This window comes from Quercus lobata, unplaced genomic scaffold (genome assembly GCF_001633185.2).
Source record: "Quercus lobata isolate SW786 unplaced genomic scaffold, ValleyOak3.0 Primary Assembly Scq3eQI_340, whole genome shotgun sequence".
Taxonomy (NCBI): Eukaryota; Viridiplantae; Streptophyta; class Magnoliopsida; order Fagales; family Fagaceae; genus Quercus; species Quercus lobata.
The window spans coordinates 21420-31690 of record NW_022154894.1 but is presented as its reverse complement, the minus strand read 5'-3'; the positions used below and the strand labels follow the sequence as shown (position 1 = coordinate 31690).

Here is a 10271-nt window from a genome sequence, read left to right as displayed (position 1 = left end):
TAAAATAAGAGTTAATTATGGGATTAAATAGTCATACAAACCTATGGCTCATGCATTTTTGTCGTAATTCTTGGATACCTGATAAAGACATTTCTATTTGGTTGTGGATTTGTCCTGGAATTTTGTCTAATAGAAATAGTTAAAATAGTCTGTATCAGCTGAAAAGATGCCCGCTTCATATGCCTCACAGTGAAGTTGGTTTGGGTAGCTACTTTAGTGGTTGTGTTTGATGTAATGTATGTTACAGATGAAGTTATCGTGGATGGCTGCTATTTGCTGGTGCAAGTAACTCTTTAAAACCCTAAGTACTTAGCCAAATTGATGGCTTTAATGATATTTTGATGATTTTATAGTTTTTTTAATTTTTATTTTTGAGAATTCTTTTATGCAATTTAGCGAGTGCACAAACACACACATGATAAGTTAAGATAGAAATGATAATATGAAAAAACCACTCTCATTGACATCGTGAAATCAGTGTCACAGTAGTATTGTGTCTAAAGTATCTTTGTTAACATCTACCTTTTTTATGGTTCAGAAATTGTAAATTGCTGCTTCTAAAGTAACCAATTCATACCTTTAAGTTTAATCTGGAATCATGCCCTATGTTTGATATATTTCATATCAATATATGTTGCTTCAAGTACTTTATAGTTTTTATGTTAAATGTTTCTCAGTTATGAAGTATATTTAATGCTAAGGCAGTTGCTATATGCATGCTGCCATGACAAATCAACAGCTAACAAATAGTGGAAACCGGATGATGGACAAGACTGATCAAGCCATTGGAGGTCATAAAAGGTTGGATTATCTCTCATGATCATTTTGTGAGGAAATTAGTTTTATTTATTTTGGTGAGTTGAAAAGGGATAAGTTTCGTAGGCTATTTTGAAGTGTGATCATTATTTCCTCTCATTCTTCTCTATTTCCTTATAGAAGGTTACAGGTGGAATCGTATCTTGTATTTCTAAAACGTACTAGTTTTTTTTAGCTCTGCCTTGAACATCACTTGCACTAGTTTGCATCAAGACCTGAACAATTATGGAATGTTTATTTTGAAGTGTGATCATTATTTCCTTTCATTCTTCTCTATTTCCTTGTAGAAGGTTATAGGTGGAATTGTATCTTGTATGTCTAAAACTTACTAGTCTTTTTAGCTCTGCCTTGAGTATCACTTGCACTATTTTGTATCAAGACCTGAACATAAAAGTAGTTTTACTGTTCAAAAAAGTATGGAATCATCGCAAAAGAAAAATAAATTTAGTATCTCCTTGTTTGTGGTAGACTGTTCAAGACACCATCAACGTTGGAACAGAAACTGCAGCTGCACTCAAGGATCAGGTGTGTAATTTGTCAGCTTTTAAAAAATTGGATTTCACAGCAGTTTAATATTTCACATTGAATTAAAAACTCTGTCTCTCTCTGTCTCTCTCTCTCTCTCTCCCCTACTGTTTCTCTCTTGTTTCGTTTAATCTTTCAAAAAATTTCAATGGCATGGAAACTAAAGAAATCAATTATATTTATGTTTAGACTGAACAAATGAGTCAGGCTGTTAAGTGTTAATGAGCTGGACTATCCATTTCTCGATCAAGAAAGCTTCTCAACTTGTGAAGGAACTTGGTAGGCAGGTCAATCTCTGAAATTATCTTCCTCCTGTTCTTGTCATATATTGACTATTAGTTGTTAATTGTTTTACTTACCTCATTTATTTCTTTAGGTTGCAACTGATAGGTGTATTATGGCATTACTCTTCCTAATTATTGCCATTGGAGTCATAGCTATCATTATTGTAAAGGTAAGATAGCTTATCATCCATTTTCTTTGCCATTAACAAAATTTAATTTTCTAAATACTTGATTTTGCTTTTGCCATCTGATTACAAATTGGAACCAAATCCTTGACATCCCTTTATTATATAGATGTAGCTTCAAAATTATGAATACTAGGCCTTTTTCTTCTTCTTCTTCTTCTTCTTCTTTTGGCTGTGGAGTTTCTCAGGCCTATTGTTTTTAAATGTATATAACTGTATATGGTATTGCATAATCTTGTTTTATGCTTTAAGTGGACCTTTTATAAATAAGTTGATCTCAGATTGACCTTGTTTGGTTAACCCTTATTTGCTTAAAAGTTGCAGGAAGATACTTTTATAATGCCAAATGTTGTAGTTAAACGTAGTGATTCTTAGTGATTTTTTTCTTACCTTAATAAAAAATAAAAGAATCTAATTCAGTATATCCTCTTTTTTTCTTTTTTCTTTTTTTATTTTTATTTTTATTATTGTTAAATAATAATAACTTCACTAAAAAAAGAAAAATAAAAAAAGAAGACAAACACAAGTGCATGAGTGAGTAAAAGAGTTAATCTAATAGTTGTCACATTTTCATGTCCATTGGTAATGCGCTGATTGCAACTTGATGTCATCTTGAGGAGAAGGTCAATTCCCTTTCTTTTCTGAATAGATGGCTTTACCACCAAATAGATAGAGGGAAATAATAATTTGAATTTTTGTATATCATTTGAATAGTTTGATGGATGCTACAGACTTGGATCATAAAATTGGTGATCTTTTTTATTTGAAAACAGGTTATACTTACAGAGAAGGAAGGGGGGGGGGGGGGGGGGGAGGAGAAGTTGGAGCTTACAGATTCTTTTGGAACTTAACTACTTAAGTTGCATATAAGTTTGAGTTCGAGGATGAATCTTTTGGTTGTTTTCATAACTGCATTGTCCAGAAAATTTGTTTCACGGCCTCTTAGATCATTTAAGAACCTTTTACTGCTTCTATGTTATTCATTTCAACATGTCTTAAACCTTGTATAGTGAGAGGGTTTCTTAAGTCACCAAAAACATTCCATGTTTTGCAAGTCTCATGTGACTGTCAAAAGCCATTAATAACTTGAGAAACAGCTGGCTTTATAAGAGTGCATTGCCCATTTCTTTCCATTTGGTTAAATGATTTTGTTTATTTTTTTTATTTCAGCTCGTGAACCCAAAAAACAAGGACATCCGGGATATTCCAGGATTAGCCCCACCAGCAATGGGTTGGAAATTAGTTTGGAGTGCTAGTTAAAAATTTAGAAAAGGATCATCTAATGAGATTGCAATGATGATTTTCCATCTCATGGATGGAACATCAGCTTAGTTCGTGATGCTGCTGGTGACACCTGTTTTATAGAGCTGGTCTGAACTCTAGTTGAGTATGGATTTCTTTCTAGTAATTTTTCTGCAGATTGGTCAAACTTTCCCGAATGTTAGTCTCTCAAACTACTGCTGGGATTCATTAGCTCCAATTGGAAGTGGTCTTGTGTGATTATTTCTTCCCTGACTGAAAAATCATTCCTATTTGAGGGAAACTGAAAAATGTGTAGATTGTGTTGTTTAACACCATGATTTGCTACACTTATAAAATATTTGATCTGCACTTCATAATATATTTATGGAAATTTTTGTTATTCACTGTTTATTTGCAATATCTTATGTACTATTATTATTATTATTTTTTTTTAATTTGATAAGTGTAAGTTATAACATCAGGGGAGGAATTCAAACCCCAGTTCTCTTCATAAAGGAGAGTAGATAACATTACTGTCTTACAAGGCATATCTTATGCTTTTGCTTTTATTTCAAATTTTGTGTTAAGCATATGTTAATTATCTAATCCACATATTCATGTTTTGTATATAAGTTTAAATGTAGAAAACATAACTTTAAATTTAAACACTTTATAATTAGATAGTTATAATTCTTTGATAATCTCGATATTTTGCAACCATAAAAGGTATAAGGAGATCTTGTGATCCAACAATTGATTCATCAAAATGCTTTTGCAATAAAAGTTTTGGAGTTATGTAACATTACATCCAGTTATATCATGTGTAATTTAAACCTAACCCATAAAGATATTATACAAAATTTATTTTAAAAAAACATAAATATGTATAAATAAACCCAAGAGAGGGATATCATATACTTGAACTAGTCATCAGAATCTATAACCAAACAATGCTCCACCAATTACTTTAATGATGGAAAACATTCAGTTCCAAACTAGTTTAGAGCTATATTCCTTTAACCTACTTTGTGGCAATTAAAACCATCCACATATAGTTTTGATCATATGACTTTTTGAACGAGTTATGTGACTTTGTTTAAATAATACATATATCAACTTACTAAGGTTTTTTTTTTTTTTTGCGAAGTTGTTCATCAAAAAAATAAGTGTTTTTGCGAAATTGTTGTGCTAATAATCTAATACTATTCTTAATTCCAATCCAATTTGACCGGTCGATCAGATTGTCAAAACTATGGGTTTAATAAGAATTTTATCTTTTAGGAGGGACAATCATGGCACGGGGATTGAGGTCCCTATTGAGGTGGAAAAAAGGATGCATATTTATTACATTAGGAACAGAGGGTTTGGTAACAGATTTAATGTGTTGGGTGATGACAATCATGGCACTCCGAATGGCTTAACGCAATGACCCAGAAATCAAGAAGGCATGTGACTCATACAGTGATCATTTTGGATAGTTCATCAAACTGATATTCTATGGCATCCAAAAGGTATCATGATTATGCATGAACAGCAAAACAGTCTCTTATTAATTTGTCGTTGAACTTGGGATTATTACTACAAATTTTCAACTTGAGTCAAAGGGATGTCCTAATTATTGCATTGGAGATCTTAAATCGAAATCTCAAATTGTATTTAGGACAGTACTAGTAGAAGTTGGCTGTACAAAGTCAAAGCTTGTGTGCTTGCATTTATAGTGACTCTATGTGAAGAGTGTGGAAGGAAGAAAAGAAGAAAAATGTGTGAAATAAAAGGAAAGGCCATTCGGCCATGGGTCTCCAGTCTCTACATGACCACATTCATTTTTTTCTAAATTTCCATTGCCAACTATAGTCCAATCCATCTTATTCCTATAAAGAAATTTTTAACATAGTAGGAAAAAAAAAATTAATGCTTAATTCAATTGATTATTATCAGCAAGGACAATTTTTTTTTTTTTAAGATTAATAAATTCGTAATCTACACCCAAAAGACCAAAACCCACGTTATTGTTTAAGAATATTGGTGTTGATAAGGTTTTAATTTTTAGTTGTGGAATGCTGTTTGATGGATGTACGAAATGAGAGAGAAATAATTAAATAAATTTTAAATTTTAAAAAAATAAAAAATATATTATTATGTGAATGTTTTTGAAAAATGGTCAAAAAAGAAATAAAATTTTATATTAAAATAAACGAAATTTTTGCATGAGATATATTTATTGAGTAATGTTACAGTTATAAACTATTTTACAATATTTCTACAAAATATTAATGTGATCAATTTCTTATTGGTATTCATCTCTTTTTTTTGGAGGAACTCTTATTGGTATTCATCTAGACATACTATTAATATCATTTTTTTTCTTTTATCAATAATTACGCATTACATTAGCAATTTGTAAGTGTCTCTAACATTATTCATATTTATTTGATTTTTATGTCTAAGATAGATATTGAGTGAATTAAACGATTGCTAGACTTTGTAACCAAGGTCCACACTCCACGTGCAAGTGACCCTTGTCACTATCATGATCCCACCAATACAATTACTTGGAAAAGCGTAATGAAGAGTGTCTCAGATAGTCATCAATTGGTTTTTTTCTACATGGCCACATTCAACGTTCCTTTGTGACGTGCTTGACGGATTGACAGGTCTTGCAAGTCACACATGGCCACATTCATTATTCAATCCATCGTATTCCTATGAAGAAATTTCTAACATAGTTGGGAAAAAAAAATCAATGCTCAAGTTGAATATTAGCAATTTTTGTTTTTGCTAAGTGGTACAATTGGTTTTTTTTGGTTGTGAATACAGACTAAGTTTGATTTCACTGCTTAGGTGCCCATCGAAAGCAATTCCATCAATGAAGCTAAAATACAAAAAGTGAAAAAATTTACAAAAATTGACCTATATGCAAGTTTGATGAAGTTTGTTTCATCAATCTTTGCATAATTGTATAAAAAGTATAAGTGTTATAGTAATAGTGTATACCTCATCTTTCTATCATATGATTTATATTATTCAATTGTTATCCTATATTTTTTTTTAACTCATACATCAATGTAGCACACGAACCATTAGAAAAAATAATAAAATATAAATAACGAATAAATATTTTATTGAAATATATTGTAGAATAAATAATTTAATGTGGAATTTTTGAAAAAATTTCCGTGTAAAAAAAAAAGATTCTTATTATAAAATATACCAAAAATTTTACACGAGTGAGAAGATAGAAATATAGATTCTTATTGTAAATGCTAACGTGTGAGTGGTGAGCTTGGCGAATTGGTTTGATGAGATAGAAAATTGGTTTTCGAAGGAAGGGTGTTAACGTCTTTTCATAATGAGGGCTTTAATTACATATTTGCCCTTAAAGACTTGAATAATGAGTAGATTTGGTTCAAATCCAACACTCTCGTACTGTGGTTGGTGAAAATTGGTTCGGTTCCCATGCAAAGAACAAACAAGAGTCCCATATGATTGATGTACTCTCTCTACTTTGTAGATGTGACAACTGATTGAATTTTGCATGAAAATGATTTGTTCTTTTATCTTTCAGTTTATCTCGTCCTTTTTTATTTCCTTCTTTTTCCATGTAAGTACTTATTCCTCTCAGACAAGGTTACATGGATGAAGGAGCCTTAATCAATTTTCATAGACTAGAATAGAAAGCCTTTAATTTTCAAGCATTTTGACTGCACAAGCAGAACAACTGAGCATCCATGTGATCTATAGACAATAGCAACTTTATCGAAGTTAATTTCCCATAAGATTAGGGCTTAAAAGGGTTAGGAATTTGGATGATGTTAATACCGTACTAGTTTGGCATGCACGTACTGGTTTAAACTATAATGTTTACCATATGCTCAGAGTTCAATTTTCTTCAAAAGACTTTTCACCAGTTTATATAGTGAAGGTTAATCAAAAGCCTCACCACGTTTAGCAAGGTTTCTTTATTGTCTTTTATTCAAACATCTAACATTTTCATTGCTTGCCACGCATTCGAGCTGATATGACCTGGTCACTTGCATTAGTGACCCAACGTTGAAAACCAATCTGACTCTCCTCAGTATGAACAAGCCGTATATCTTGTTTCAATTCTCTTATCTAATTTTGCATGAAATTAAATGACTTGTTCTTTTATCTTTCAATTTATCTCGTCCTTTTTTATTTCCTTCTTTTTCCATGTAAGTTCTTATTCCTCTCAAACAAGGTTACATGGATGAAGGAGCCATAATCAATTTTCATAGACTGGACTAGTGAGCCTTTAATTTTCAAGCATTTTGACTGCACAAGCAGAACAACTGAGCATCCATGTGATCCATAGACCATAGCAACTTTTATTGAAGTTAATTTCCCATAAGATTAGTGCTTAAGAATTTGGATGATGTTAATACCATACTAGTTTGGCATGCACGTACTGGTTTAAACTATAATGTTTATCATATGCTCAGAGTTCGATTTTCTTCAAAAGACTTTTCACCAGTTTATATAGTGAAGGTTAATCAAAAGCCTCACCACGTTTAGCAAGGTTTCTTTATTGTCTTTTATTCAAACATCTAACATTTTCATTGCTTGCCACGCATTCGAGCTGATGTGACCTGGTCACGTGCATTAGTGACCCAACTTTGAAAACCAATCTGACTCTCCTCAATATGAACAAGCCGTATATCTTGTTTCAATTCTCTTATCTAACAATATTTTCTTTCTCACTTCTTGAATTTGATTTGCTTTTAAGTTTTGATATGATCATTTGGTTTGGTATCCGACAATACTAAATTATTGTACTTTCAACGAATAACTCTTGGCGTACCACACAAATCATTAGCATCCGACAATACATCTTGGACTGTGTATCAATGCACAGGGACGGAGTCGGGGTACAAACCTAAAAGGGGGACAATGCTTAACGTAAAGCTGATAAAATTTCATCACATTTATTCGCATCGTAATCTTATATCTGTAGATGCAATTTGAGATTTGCAATAAACTAATACTAATTTTGGTGATTTTTCAAATTTTAATTTTAAGATTTTTATAAATTATGACATCAACTTTAGAGGTTAGCAACAATAAATCATCAATATTAGCTTATGAATAATGCTAGGGATACATCCAACTACACAATTTTTTTTTCTTTTTTTGAGAAACAAACACACACACAAGGGAGAGGGAAAGGGGTGCCAACTACATAGTTGAATCCACAACATGCCTCACAAAAATTAGGTTAGTCCTAAACAAAAAGCCGAATAAACATATCTTACAAACCACAACAAACTTTTTTTTAGAGATAGTTTTCAACCGCTGATGTTTAATAAATTTCACCATGGTCAAACAAAGTACAGACCATCAATTCTAATTTTTCTCTTTTCCCATTAGCCCGCCTGCCCATTAAGTTCTCTAACGACAGCCACACATCTGATTTCTAAAACATTAAAACAAAAATCATAAAAACAAAAATCCAACTTTATTTTATATTTTTAATCTTTCTTGTTTCACATGTTCCATTTTTCTCATTGTACTCGTGAGTCTATGACCAACATATTATTTAAATATTTTTTAGGCAAAAAACCCATTTTCGTCTCTGCATTTTCACGCAATTTTCATTTTGGTTCCTATCTTTTTTTTCCACCGTTTTTAGTCCTTATCTTGAAAAATGTATATCATTTTATTCCTTTCCGTCAGTGCCCTAACGGCCCCGTCCTATGTGGCAGATGGAACTATTAAGATAATAATAAAAAATTTTATTTTGGCATTAAAAAATGCCACATCAACATTTAAATTAAATAAAAAATAAAAACAGAATTAAAAATAAAAAAATCATATAATTTGAGATTTAAGTGTGTTTTGAACAAGAACAATAAGAATACAAACCTAGATCTAAGAATACAAACCTAGATCTAAGAATACAAACCTAGATCTAAGAACACAAACCCAGAAATTAAAATCCAAAAATTAAAAATTTCAAAACCACCATTTTCTCAAACCCAGCAAAATCATCAAATCCTAAATACCCAAAGTACCAAATCAATCCAAAAATACAACACAACAAATCTAAACAAAGAAAGTCTCAGAAAAACCCATCAACCACCACATCTGAAGCAAGCCACGAACCTAGGAACAATCACAGTGACCAAACCCAGGTTTCTTTGGATACCTTCATGGAAATCTTTGGCTCACACATCATTAGAAGCAAGCAATCTAGTAACACTGAGCTTTCTCTTTCTCTCTCAGGATTTCGTTGTTGACTTTCTCGGAACTTTGACTCTTCCATACCCGGCTCCTTCTCGTGCGTATTCGGGTCGTCTTCTTCTTCTTCGGGTTCGAATCTTTCATGGGTCACTGTCTCTTCGTCTTCCCAAGGCGTCCCAGACAGTGACTCTTCTTCATCTTCATCCTCAGCTAAAGCCTCAACCTTTGCTTCTTCTAGTGCTTGCGCTTCTGATTCTTGCTCGGAATGTATGGGTTTGTGATTTTTTGGTGGGTTTGGTCACTGTGATTGTCCCTAGGTTCATGGCTTGCTTCAGACGTGATGGTTGATGGGTTTTTCTGAGTTTGAGATTTTTTTTTTGTTTGGATTTGTTATATTTTTGGATTGATTTGGTACTTTGGGGCTTTAGGATTTGATGATTTTGCTGGGTTGAGAAAATTGTGATTTTGAAAATTTTAATTTCTGGATTTTAATTTTTGGGTTTGTATTTTTAGATCTGGGATTATGTTCTTCTTGTTCTCGTTCAAGACACACTTAGATATCAATTCATGTGATTTTTTATTTTTAATTCTGTTTTTTATTTTTTTATTTAATTAAAATTAATAAATTAATTTTTTTAATTTAAATGCTGATGTGGCATTTTTAATGTCAAAATAAAATTTATTATTATTATTTTAATAGTTCTATCTACCACGTAAGATGGGGCCGTTAGGGCACTAATGGAAATGACTAAAACGAGACGCATTTTTCAGGATAAGAATTAAAAGCAATGGAAAAAAAAAACAGAGATCAAAGTGGAAATCGCGTGAAAATGTAGGGACGAAAATGAGTTTTTCGCCTATTTTTTATTGTAACATAATCTTCTCTCTCTCTCTCTCTTGAAATCTCAGTGAATCTTATCTCTATCCTTTGCTGACATTTTCTATTGATACTTATCTCTTCTCTATAAAAATCTGAGCTTTTCTCCCTCTCCCTCGCTCTTTGTTCTTGCTAATGCCACAT

The 10271-nt window shown here is 31.9% G+C and overlaps 1 pseudogene across 1 annotated transcript; it reads left to right on the top strand.

The window, feature by feature from the left end:
- Nucleotides 1-234: 234 nt before the first annotated feature.
- LOC115973566 lies at nucleotides 235-3463 on the top strand (annotated as a pseudogene). Its single transcript, XR_004087773.1, has 5 exons — nucleotides 235-285; nucleotides 1285-1341; nucleotides 1531-1628; nucleotides 1718-1795; nucleotides 2981-3463. The product of XR_004087773.1 is annotated as a novel plant SNARE 11-like (transcript).
- Nucleotides 3464-10271: the final 6808 nt, after the last annotated feature.